General features: G+C 44.9%; 1 long non-coding RNA gene across 1 annotated transcript in view; it reads left to right on the top strand.

Annotated features, from left to right (window-relative positions):
* Positions 1–3,778: 3,778 nt before the first annotated feature.
* Positions 3,779–13,883, top strand: part of LOC146860976 (uncharacterized) — a 266,970-nt gene continuing 256,865 nt past the window's right edge. Inside the window, exon 1 of the long non-coding RNA XR_014979225.1 lies at positions 3,779–3,860. This is a non-coding gene — a long non-coding RNA (uncharacterized LOC146860976). The remainder of the gene's footprint in view (positions 3,861–13,883) is intronic.

The following is a 13,883-nucleotide window of genomic DNA, read 5'->3' on the forward strand; positions in this document are numbered from 1 at the left end:
ACAAAGCCCTTTGTTTCTCTTCCTGATCACGATCATGTGTGCCTGTTGATAGTCAGATGCAAACTGCTTACACCTCTTTGTGCCTCTGTTGTGGGTGCTCCAACCTGGAGATGACCCTGGAATATAGTCTAAGATGGACACATGAAAGGCGAACTGCCTCATGCAGGTTCTGTAATGGCCGGCAGAGGGCCCGATTCCGATCTCGCTAGGAAAGCCCTCTGTACAACTCGCATCCGGAGAGCTCGTGCTCTGGGAGTCTGAACGAGCGAGTACGATGCTTCTGTGTGCTTACAGACTGGGTTCGTTCGGACTCCTATTGAACTCTATGGGAGCCCATGTACAGACGTGTACAAAGGCTCCCATAGCAGAAAATGGGTGGGTGGGGAAAAGTGTACACCCTGTGGCGGGCACCTCATGGTGCCCGCCACACTGTGCAAGATTGGATCAGGGGGACCTATGGGCACACCCCTGTGACAGATTCGGAAGACCCCGGGTGAAGAGGGGCCAGCTACGGCCCCCCAAAGTACACTTCCGACAGCCATTTCATCTCGCTTAGACCGAGGCGAAGTGGCTGTCCGAATCGTGCATCCTACTCGCTTGGTCGGAATTTGGCTCCATAGCGTGGCACGATTTGGCTACGAACGAGTCATACGGACAGGTTCGGGTCCCGGAAACGATTTTGCCGGCCCATATGCAATCTTCGCATCATACTTGGTCGTTCGGACCTGTGTACAATTCGGTCGTAAACAAGGGCTACGAATTGAATTCAGGAAAGCTTAATCCAATTTGGAGGCCTCCGAACGACATCGGAATTGAGCCCAGAGAATGCACATCCCCTGTCTGTCATTCTTTCATAAAAGTAGAAGCTGTTGCCCACTTGTTGTTCCAGTTCCAAGTGACTGAGTGGCTTCCTGTGTCAGTACCCCAAGTGTGTCCAATTGGATCGCTGCCCAGACGTACCTCAAACCAGCCCAGTAGCAGACCCCAGACCTGCACCTGAGAGAGGACTGCATCGGTGTCTCATGCTACGGAGGCCCGAGCGACTGACCACAAGACTCTCCTGTCTAGAAGGAAGAGGCCTGACTGAGACTGAAGGGTGCACTTGCTGCTCTCTTCCCCGAAAAGGGCTGTCATTTGAAGACACCTTAAATGCATCCATAGCCTCCACAGCACTGTGGTGTCACCCACATCTGTCCGGTAGGAGCAAGGCAGCTGTCTGGCCTGATCACAGTCAGTGCCCCACCTTCCAGACTTAAGAGCTTAAGAGTGAGGGGCTACAGTGGCCCAGAACAAGGGTGAGGGACTGAGTGCTGTTACTGCTGTAGATTGGGAATCAAGTGGGAACAGCTTTGCATCTGCACTACTACTCGCACCAGAGCAACCATAGAGTAAAGAGGAGTGGGTGAAAGAGAGCAGAGTGAGAACGGGGGACACTTTTACCTGGAAGAATTTGCCTCGGGACTCATTTATCTCACATCCGGTATTTGTAATTGTACACATATTTTGTAAGTGTGTAGTATTGAGTGCTGTCATGTAATAGAGTACTTTCTTTACATAAAAATATCACTGGGCTAGGCCGCCACATTTTTTGTTCTGTTGGATATCTGTTGAGCATGGAGCTTGTTGTCTCCCCTTTCCCCCACTAACCTCCCTGAAAAGTCTGTGACCGTTCTCCATCGCACCACTGAGAGTCCAGTGCAAAAGGGGGTTATATTTAGGCTGTTTTTAGAGCCATAGCTGAATGGACCCTGGGACATCAAAGGCAAACAACCCCAGCCCATATGGCTGTGGCGTAGAAGCCCCTGCTTGCCATGTGGCTGCCCAGTAGCGTAACAATAGCCCCTGCAGCCCCCGTGCTGCTGGGGGCCCTCTGGCACTATGCAGGGGGGCCCTCTCAAGTTTTGTTATGTCACTCTGGCAACCTGAATAGGGTCTAACTCCTACCATCTTCCAAATGGCAGTGTAAAGAAAGATTCGTCCGCAGCTCCTTGCTAAGCACAAGAGCTAATCAAATTTCCTAAAGAAGCCCCGTTTTCCCTCCCTTCACTGTCTAGGTCCCCTCCCTCCAGCTTCAGGAATGTGAGCAATGCACTTCCACTGTCTGGGAAAACCACCTCACTTCCATCTGGTTCACAGGCCAGGCCTGGGGTATCCACTCACACACACATGTAAACGCAGGCTACACACGCAGAAACAGTAGTCCACTGCCTGTCAAAAAGGACATGCTTGGTGCCTTGGTACCCCTCTTCATGCCAGAAGACAAGTCAAAAACCTTACTGGCACCCAGGGACAGGTCTAGGCCTCTACACACACGCTAGATTTGCGTGACACCAGGCCAAAAATGAAACGTCAGGCTATCCAGTAGATGCAGGGAACACACAACACCATGGATGGGACATCGCTGATTTTGTATCATTGTAAAAAAAAAAAAAATGGAAAACTCCACTCACCCAGTAGCCGAGCACTAGTCAAAAACAGAGCAAGCGCATATTATTTTGACTTTAATGTATCATCTGCATATGGGATGTCCTGGGAGATGGTGAAAAGGTATTCGTTGACATTACTGTGCTTTGTAAAATGGTGGTCCAGTCACCCTGCAGGCAGGACCGCGTTCTATAATGCAAAAGCCCTCTCTGAACCTTAGCGGAGGCATGGCCATAGCACGGCTCTTCCGGCCGCAGACATGCGGGACACGCTTTCCTATTGTAAAGGCACAGGGGCAGGTTTGAGGCAGTATGAAGGGTTAATGTTCTGCTAGAGTGCAGCTCTGCGGGGGCTGGTGCCAGACAGGAGGAAGGATGAGAAATGAAGTGCTGAGTTGGCCTTCTTGACTGGCAGGATCGGTGTGAATGAGCCAGCGGCTGGCTCGAGAGAGGGGAAGAGACCACGGCCTGTCCTCTTCCTGTTGCACCAGCGTGCAGCTCTGCTAACCTTTCACCGACCTTCCGATGCCCTGCATAGTGCACGGTCACCATTTCCCCATGCTGGCCTCGCTTCCACCGGCTCCGGTAGCAGGTCACACCTGGGGACACGGACACGGCTGCTTCTTCCCAGCCTATAAAAATGTGCTGACATAATTTGCATTCCTCAGCCCCCCCCAAAAAAAACGTAACAGCCACTTGACCACGCTCTAATACAGCATAGCGCTAACGTGAAAAGAGGGGTCTGGCCTGCATTTTCCAGACATCAAATTAAGGTAATTCCGATGGCGCAAGGCGCTTGTAAATAAGCCCATATGGCGCATGCCACCGCAGTCTTTCAATTTCGTAGCAGTGCAAATAGCTAGTGTTACTAAGGGTCGGCTTTAGGGCAGTGCGACTGGTGCAGCTGCCCTGGGCGCTGACCCTTGGATGGGGCGCCAACCTCAGGCTTGGGCGCGTGTTTAGCGAAAATGTGTGATTGGAGAGATGTGGGGCACTTATTCCCGGTCATAGTGAGAGAATCCGAGGAGGCGTTCATGTGGTGTGGGGGCGCCAAAAACGATTCTCGCACCAGGCGCCACCAGCTAAAGCCGGTCCTGGTGTTACTAATACCCAACGCCACTCAGTTTATCGATCTCAGAGAGATAAAAGCAGAGTCAGCCTTACCATGATTCGAACTCGTGACCTTCAGATCATAAACCTTGTGTGCAGCACGTGCATTAGCTGACTGAACTGGTATTGGCAGAGTACAGGAATAACTCTACAGGTCAGGTGAGAGGGGTAGCCTCGCTCTCCATTGGCAGGGGACAAACTGAAGATGCAATGCTAAAGCAAACATGATCCCACATACCACACGAGGCAATGGCTCCAATGTCCACCTGTGGAAATGGAAAAATGTGACAGATCCGCGTGGGAAAAAATCCCACCACCTATTGCAAGGTATGGGGGGCAGGGGAGATCGAGGGTTCAAATTCTGTTCTTCAGCCAGGACTCTCGCCCACAGACCTGCTTTTTCATCTCGATTCTGTGTAATCCGTCGTCCTTCCTGCCGGTTTAGGTGGTGGCGATAGTGTTGTGAGTCAGGCTAGGGTCTTTATTTGGACTTCTAAGAACTATGCCTCACACAGGAAATAATTCTAAAACAGATCCTAGAAAGGACAAATGCTGGCATACAACAGTCTATGAACACGCCTCTTTTGAGTAGCATTGCTTTGTTTGAGTTTAGCTAGAGAGTAGCGCCAATGAGTTAAAACTTGATTCCTTTTGATGTGTGATGTTGAAGTCACTGATACTTCACAGCCCACACGCTTTCCAGTTTAATGCTAGCACAACAATCTTCAGAATGATACAGATTGTGAAATGTATGCATAACATTACCACTAAAAGAAGCCCATTCACGGTTACCTTGCCATCGAAAAAGGCGAAGGGTCAATAAAGGCGTGGCACAGTTTTCATTCAATTCAGCTCTTGGAGAAGGGAATTTTGTCAAGATTGTGGTCATTGTGCTAACATCCTCCACTGAAGGGCCGAGGAAATGGCTTTTGTCTACCCCAGGAAGAAAAACAGCCTGCACGTGAATGTACTGGTAATATTTGTATTGGTATTTAAATAAAATACAGAAAAAATAGCCAAGGTGAGATCAGCACGTACATTGGAAGCATGCCATGCAGCCCCACTAATCACATTATAATGATGAAGTTTGTTCCTTTTAGTAATTGCATAATCATGTAGGAAGAAGAAGAAATACGTTTATTGTGTGATTAATTAAAACCATAACAATATATCACATTTGGACATGCAAGAAAAAAAAACCGATTGTGGTTATCTTATTATTAATACAATTGTTTAAAATCGACTGCCATTGAGTCAAAGTGCACAGTGATTTGAGATTAGTAGAGCTTGAGTACCATATGTCCATCACGATCTTGTGATATTAAAGAAAATAAAATGCATATTTTGCAGTCAGCAATAATTTCATAGACGATCAATTGCCATGAAGCCAAAGTGCACAGTGCATTGAGATTAATAGGACTTGAGTACCATATGTGCATCACGATCTTGTAGTATCAAAATAATAAAATTGTGTTTTATAATCAGCAGTCATGTTTGCTTGCTTATGTATGCATGTTATTTTGTGCTTTTATGGTCATTCTTGATATGTACCGAATAAAGCTTTATGAAATGAAATGAAATAATCAGCAGTCATTGCATAAAGGATCATGTGGTTTAGATATAGTAAAACCAAATGCCATGTGCATTTTTATTAATCAGCGATCATCGCTGCACTTACATAGGTTGTTTTAAGCTGATCCTGCACCACCTTGAAGTATTTGCCAATTCCGGCCAGATCCGAGTGGACCGTTGTGGTAAATATCCAGGTTGTTGCGATACTACAGGTCCTAAGGCCAATAATTAGAAAGAGTGGCTTTAATAACATTCGCCTGGGATAGAGTAGCGACGGTCAACAGCAAAGTAACTGAGGGAAAGATTCAAGTTTGTAACCACACAGCCTGCACTTCACTATATTGGAGAGGATCAACCAGTTTGGATTAAAGTCTTTAATTTGTAGTGTCATCATCCTCACCAACAAAATTTGAGTGGCGCAAGCTTTCGGGCTTGAACAACTAAGGTATAGCTGTGGCTTTAGGCCGACCTGGTGTTCGTTGTCGTACGAGGCTACCAGGACTTGTGAGAATGAGATAGACATGATATTCATGTACTTGAATGCATGCAATTATGTTTGGGGGGTTGCTGCAGTGATGATTTTAAAGTGACCCACAATCCAATCTCCCACCATTCTTCCCACTCACCTCCATATCGATCATCTTTATGGACATTGCAGATTCCATTAGGGGTGAACATTTGTATGGTACTGTATGAGTATTAATGTAGCACCACCACCCCAGGTGAGGCACTGAAGTGCTTTGTGGATGAGCTGCATGCTACTTTGTTGGAACCTAGTGTTCGTGGTTAATAGACAGCTGCTTGAAGCCATGTACATGAAGAATGCATTGTGATGTCATTAGTGCACAACTGTCATTTTCAGAAAGGAAATTGTTCCATAGAGTGCTGCAACTGCTATTTAGTCAGCTGGAAATAAATGTTTGAATCTGTGGGACAGAATTGTATCTGATTGTAAGTAAACGAAACTCATGATTCGGGCAGCAGCATTTTTGCTTACTTTGTATTTCAAGCATTTTTTAGCAGGAATTCTTTTACAGCTGACTTGAGACCCATGTTGCTTGTAAAAGTATGGAATAATGATTACAAAGTTCCTCAGATTGATGTGAGAAATATTCTGTTAGATTCAAACTGGAATGTCAAGTAGTGTATTTTGTTTAGTTTACTTCTGCATGTTGTGTGCTTGGAGTTATTGCTGTGGTTGACATTGTCCTTGAGACTGGGGTTCATGTAGACTTTTCTATCCCGTCTGTTTGATGCTGGAGGGTTGTCATTTGCAATCTGTGCTCAACAGAATTCTTTGGTTCCTATGTTGCCAAATGAGTAGTTGGCAATACTGGTTTTATGTCTCCACTGGGTTCAGGTAGGGAATAGCAAGTCTGCACCACAATCTTCCAATCTCTGCGTCTTAGAACCTCAGTTTTTTACATATTCATTTTAAGGTGGTTTTTGTCATCCACTAGTCAACGGGTCTGAGGCAGTTACCTAGTTTTGAAACTTTATGGTCACAAGATATTTCCACTTTAAGGGTTAGCTGGGTATCATCTGCATAATTATAGCAGTGGAACTGGAAACATGTGATGTGTTCTGGGAATAGATTGATGTAAATCATAAACACCAGTGAACCCCGCAATGTGTGGAGAGGGGAACAAGAGGCACGGAGTTCTAGGAGCTAGCAGCATCCAACAACAAATGTTAACCACAACTAGAGCTGCTTCTAGTGTAGTGACCACTATGGGATTATGGTTGAATTGTGAGTGTAGGCATCTCACAAAATGTGACGGACTGGTCTCACACACCACCAGGTGTCATGCTTCATCATTGACCAGTCCTCGCCCTCTAAAACCTTGGTTTGATAGAGGGCGGGAATACACCTGACAACAGGGATGCACTTTTAAACTAAGTGGGGGCCCATGAAAAAGTGAGTGAAAGTAAAAATCATTATAGTTATCAAATTGTGAATTTTAATGTGACTGGTAACTATATGATATTAAAATCAGTGGACGGTACATGGGGAAATTATTGTCCCCTAACCGTAGTATAAATGGCCTATGTGGGTCCAGGGCATTCATCAGGACCTCAGTACAAATAAGGTCGGGCTCCATTATTATCAACTGGTGGTACGGAAATTCCACAGTGCGGGTGTGACCTTTGCCACTCTCCACTTTAGAAAATGGCTTCTAAGTTCAAGCCCTCAGCAACAAGACTACTTGCCCCATGGGAGGAGGGGAGAGGAAAACACCTGTAGTCAGACCTGCCTCAAGGGAAGTTCTCCACGATTCTCCTAGGTGGCTGCTCCTGGTCCTCCCTCTATCAAACCAAGGTTTTAAAGGGCGAGGACTAGTCAATGATGAAGCATGACACGTGGTGGTGTGTGAGACCAGTCTGTCACATTTTGTGAGATGCCTACACTCACAATTCAACCATAATCCACACTAGGAGCAGCTCTTGTTGTGGTTAACAATAGATTGATGTAGCAATTGTAAAAAAAGTAGTGAGATGATTGACCATTGAGGACATTTGCCTTGATGCTGAATGATGTAGAGGTAGACAGTGATATGGAGATCAAGTTGATGAAGCTTCCTTTGTTGCCGGTTTGTTTTAGTATATTTAGTAATGTTTCATGGTGCACAGTACTGAAAGCTGCTGGTGGGTCACAAAGTAGTAATGCTGCTACTCTGTTTATATCAACTGTTGCTTTTGAGGTCATACCAGATGGAAATACCTCTCACTGGTTGGAACCCTGTTTGCTGATCAAATCATAAGTTCTCGTCCAGGAAATTTGAGATCTGGGATTTATATCAGTTTTCTGAGGAACATACCATTTGAGATTGGCCTGTAGTTGTTTGGGTCAGTTAGTTTCAGGTTAACATTTTCTTAATATGCTGTTCTATATACTTTACCTGTGGCAAAAGAGTTGCTGATTCTAATCTCTAGTCATTGGAATTGCAGCCAAAGTTGGTGGTAGGATTTTTATATACATATACTCTTGTATGCTTGTGGTAGCATAAGTCTGCTCTACCCATTGCACATACTCCTAACAGAAACCCAGCATACACGCATCCCTATTATTGTGTGTTAGACCGGTCAGCCTTAGTGTGGACTTCACCTAACTGTTTGCCTTCACCGTCCAATTTTGCCGCATTAGTTTTTGTTGGTTTTCAGACTGTGCACTTCCCCCCTGCTAACCAGTTCTAACGTGCTTGCGGTCGTTTCCTAAAATATGGTAAACTGGCTTACACCTGATTAGCATATATAATTTACTTCAGAGTCCCTAGTAAAGTGGCATACCATGTAATCAAGGCCTGTAAATTAAATGCATTCTACTAGTGAGCCTGGAGCACTTATTGTACCGCCTACTTAAGAAGCCACTTAAAACATGGCCAATGCCGGCCTTCCCAGCCTGAATGCAGTTTTAAACTGCCAGTTAAACTTGGCAATATAACTCCCCTCACCAAGCCTTAAACTCCTCTTTCTTTGCATGCAAGTAACCCCTAAGAAAGGCCCAAGGTAGCCCGCAGGGCAGACTGCATTATAATTAAAAGGGTGGACATGCACTTTTAAGTTCTACATGTCCTGTTAGAGAAAAGTCCTACATTTGTTTTTCACTACTGTAAGGCCTACCTCTCCCAAAGAATAACATTGGGTTGCCTTATTACATTTAATAAGTGCAAGCATTTATTTGGGAACAGATGAATATTTCAGGTTTGGTGTCTGAACATTTGTAATTTTAAACCATATTTAATGGTAAAATCGGATTTAAGTTACAATTGTGAAAATACCACTTTTAGAAAGTTGCCATTTTCCTGCCCTAACTCTTTGGTGCCTGCAACCTGTACCTGGGTCAAATAACTGGGTGTAGATGACAGTCAGACTTTGTTATTCCTCCCAGCCATCCACACAATAGAGGGATTAGGTGTTCCTAGATGGACCATCACGGTCAGGATGGGGGTGGTGAAGCTGGGCACAACCCTACTTGCAACCGAATAAGATGTGCTCTGCCTTCACACTAAGGTCTTCACACTAAAGGAAGGCATATTCCTTTTGCAAAAATAATATTGCTCCACCCTGAACATTGGATTGCACCAGGGTGTGTTAGTGGCCCTATGATTAAGTAGGCCACTATCTAGTGGGTGAGGGCAATTTAAAAAACCCATTGGGTTTTTCAGTTTGACTCGAGGGCTGTTGAACAGCTTGGTTAGTTAAGGCCAGGTATTTAGTTAGCTAGGTCTTTGTTTTTCCCTCTTATTGGTTTTCTCCCCTTTTTGTATGTTTAGTTCAATGTGTCCTTCTCATTGTGTGAGCAATATAGATCTCCCAGGAGAGAGAAGGCATAATCTCTTGTCTCTCTGGGTTGTGAGTTCAATAGAAAGGTACCGGACAATGTTTGGTGGGTAAAATTATTATTCTAACTCCGCTAAATACTTACCTCAAGAAAGGGGCTGGACAATGACTGGGTTTTCAAAATTACAATTCTAACTCTCCCATGTACTTACCTCAGGGAAGGTGCTGGAAAGTGACTGGATGGCCCAATTACTATTGTAACGCTGCCATGTACCTACGTCAGGGAAGGTGTTTAATAGTGACTTGGTGGGGAAATCACGATTGTAAGTCTGCCAAGAACTTATCTCAGGGAAGGTGCTGGACAGTGTCTGAGGGGCAAAATGTACTATTTTTACTCTGCCAAGTACTTACCTCAGGGAAGGTGCTGGACAATGACTGGGGCTCATAATTACTATTGTAACTCCAGCAAGTACTTACCTCACGGAAAGGGTTGGACAGTGTCTGGGGGGCAAAATCACTTTTCTAACACCGCCAAGTAATTACCTTATTATTTTTTGTCTTAGACCCCAAAAAATTACTACAAAGATTCAAACAAATGAAAAATTACTAGAATCCAAAAAGAACTAGTGCAAAATCAATGAACATCAACTACAAGAAAATCACCAAATCAATGGTAAGGAAATCAAACGTCAATAACATAAATAATTCAGAAAGGCATAAAAACCAGAAAATATGTTAACATATACATTTTAACCTTGGATAGCCAACAAAGAAAAAACACCTACAACATTACATCATTTTTTAACAAATTAAAAAAAAAATTGTAATCCCTACCTGTAGTTTTCATACACCTCTCACCAAGAGTCCCAAATGATCCCACAATCCAAAGACAGGGGCACAAATCCACAGAAACCCATTAAGTAATTGTTTTTAATTAAAACAACTTTTTTGATGATCTATTCTTCAGCAATCCACAATAAGGTAATTCCAAACGCAAAGGCCCGAAAAATCTTTTGTTAGGAAAAGGTAAAAAACAATGCCATTCCCCAAAGAAGAAAAAATGAAAACATAGAAACAATTTAAAAAATACAGGCGTATGTCTTCAAAGTCGCTGTTTTCATCTTCTAAAATGGAACAACAATAAAAAACCCACAAAAAATGTAAATGTTGCTTTTATTTCAAATGGGTTTAAAAAAGTCTTGAGAATGATTTTTTTCAACAACGTTTTAAACCTATGTTGTACAAAAAACAACAAATGCGGTATGCACTTAGCAACCCACCCTGTATGGGGACGTAAAACTGGTTAAAACACAAATAACATAAATTTCTTCAATATCTAATTTCTATCTACCTCCAACCATCTCTCCTTACAAGAAATTTAGACACCAATATGTTTAAAATAGTAATTTAAATTGTATTTCCCTGAACGCAGCTCCTCTTTGCTTCCATTCTTGACAGCAACACTCCACCAACTGTAGAAACAGAGGCTAAACTGTTAACCTAAAGCTAGAAAAATAAAAAGTAAAATAGAACAACCAAAGTTTAGAAGGATGTTATAGTTAGGCTCAGATTTCACTTGTACAAAACCAGTGAAATTCAGCCGTTATAGTTAGTGAGTTAACTATAACTTGCGCCCCTGCAATGCACAGCTTATGACCTCACATATTATATCACTCATGACATGGCCGGTGGCATCACTCATGACATCACTGATGACATCTCAAATGGGCCAGTCATTGCTTTACAATATTTAGCCTGGGGATGTGGCGGTCCCTGGGGCTGCATGGCTGCATGATAGGCCGTAGAGCCTCCCCTGCATTATTTTTAATTTGAATCTGTGCCCTGGGGACGTGGTGATCTAGGGCCTCCCTGTATTATCTTTAATTCAAATCTATTCCCCTCGGAGGTGGCAGTCCCTGGGGCAGCGGGGGAGCTGCGAGGTTCCCCCGCATATAATTATGTTACTGCCATCGGGAGGTGGTAGTCCCAGGGCTTCACCCACATTATCTTTAATTTAAATCAGATCCAGCGTGACTCTGCCAATTTGTTTTTTAAATAAGTTTCTTTTGGCTCTGGGTCGACTCTGTGAGACCCCCCCTCCCCAAGAGGCTTAGGGGGGTCACAGTGTTTCAACACTGCCCCCTTTTCTTTCTTTTTTTTTGGAAACATTTTATTGGCATTTTCATATATATACTGACAATCATTACATCAATGAAGCATTTCGCAGTACATAACATAAATGTTCGATCTGTACTCAGTGGTGACATATCTTTTACATTGGTGAATAATAGTCCTCAACTTGCTTCATAGTGCAGTGCTACCTTTGTTTGATATCCCAGCGTGCTCAATCACTATCCCCCACCCGTAGATCTTCTTCTGGCGGTTCGCAAATATCACCACAGAATCGATACCAGTGCCCCCACACTCTTGCCCATTTTTTAGGGCAGCCTCTGTGAACATAGACTGATTTTTCCATAACCATGATGTCGTCCATGTCCCTGCACCACTGCGGACATGTTGGGGTCGTTTCTACTCCCCAGTGTCATGCTAAGTTGCGCTTCGCTAATGCCAGTCCCAGTGTTACCCAATACTGTGCTGCGTGATTCAAGTCTGTGGGCTCCCATATGTTGAGTATACATCTTTTTGGTTCTGGTGTGATCCCCACTCTGTTGACTTGCGATATCGTGTGCATGATGGCTTCCCAGAAGCGAGTAATTATCGGGCACTCCCAAATCGTGTGCCAGAAGGTACCTACAGCGCCGCATTGCCTGAGACCGAGTGGATCGTCCGCCCTACCTAGCTTATGTAACAGGAGTCGTGTGTAATAGATATGATGTAGGATTTTTAATTGCACTAGTTTCAATGTTGAAGGTATTGCGACTTCCATCGGGGATGCCAGTGCTGTCTGCCAATCATCTTCATCTAATTCCCCCAAATCCGTTTCCCACCATTCCTTCAGGGTTGTCGTGGGGTCCGGCTGATTATTTATTAGTTTTCTGTACATTAGGGAGATAGCTTTCTTACTGAGGTGATCTGCCAGGAGCCTATCTTCCAGTGGAGAGGCCTCCGGAAGCTGCGCGGCCGCTGGAATCGCTGCCATTAGTGCATGTCTAACCTGTGCATATCTGAAGATTTCTGTCTGCGCCAGTTTGTAGGTGATCTGCAGTTGGTCAAACGTGACCACCATGCCTTTCTTCCATAGGTCTCCCACCCTTGAGATGCCTCTCAGGTCCCATTGGTGGAACCCCTTGGTGTTTCGCTGTCTCTCTAGTGCTCGGGTGTCCCACAATGGTGTCGCTTGCGTGATAGTCCCTTCCCAACCCAGTGCTCGTTGTGCCGCATGCCAGACATGTATTGTGTGAGCCATGGGACCGTAGTAGGCCGGCCTTTTAATTATGTTATATAGTGCTCCCATGATCCCTTCTTTTTCTAGAAGGTGTCTGTCCATTCGAAATGCTGGATCTTCCTGTGGTGCATGAAGCCATTGATTTATCACAATGAGCTGTGAAGCCCAGTAGTACATTTGAATGTGGGGGAGGGCTATACCTCCATCATACCAGCCTTTCACAACTTTTTCCATTACAATACGGGCGGATCCACCGTCCCATAGAAATTTGGTTACTTCAGTGCGTATCATCGTAAAGTAGGAGGGGTGGACCAGAAAAGGGATGTTTTGCAGGAGATAAAAGAATCTGGGCAGTGCCATCATTGTGAAAAGGGCTGCTCTACCTAGTAAAGTTAGGGGTAGTGAGCGCCAGTGTTTAACGTCCCGTCGAAATCGCGCCAGGGGTTTCATTAGGTTTTCTTCCATAAATAATGCAGTCTGAGGGGTGACGTATAGATCAAGGTATTTGAAGCCCTGTTGCGCGATTTGTATTTCAAAATTGCGCACCAGTCTGGGTGGGGCCCCATGTAGGACATATAGCAGGGATTTCGACCAGTTGATGGTATATCCTGAGGCCCTGCCATATGCCGCACATATATCTAGGAGGCAGTTGATGGAGCGCGATGGGGACATCAAGTACAGCAGGACATCGTTTGCATATAGTGATATGCGATCTTCCCACCCTAATACCCATCTCATCCCTCGGATGACCGGATCCTGGCGTATCCATGCCGTCAATGGTTCAAGCACTATCTTGAACAGGAGTGGGGAGAGTGGGCAGCCCTGTCTCGTGCCTTTGCCTAGCGGAAATTCTGTCCAGATTCGGCCATTCGCCACCCCCTGTGCCATGGGTTTATTGTATACTAGGTGCACCCATTTACAGAATTTGGGGCCAAAGCCCATGTGTTGGAGAACGGCAAAGAGGAAGGGCCATTCGACCATGTCGAATGCCATGCACGCGTCCAGAGAAAGAATTACTGCGTCTTCCCCTATCGTCGGTTCTCGGGCCAAGACACTATTTAGTCTCCTGAGATTCAGAGCCATGCTACGATTAGACATGAAACCTGACCGGTCCGGATGGATGAGTGTTGTAAGATATGGCTGTATCCTGA

Source organism: Triturus cristatus, chromosome 3_1, assembly GCF_964204655.1.
Source record: "Triturus cristatus chromosome 3_1, aTriCri1.1, whole genome shotgun sequence".
In the NCBI taxonomy this organism is placed as follows: domain Eukaryota; kingdom Metazoa; phylum Chordata; class Amphibia; order Caudata; family Salamandridae; genus Triturus; species Triturus cristatus.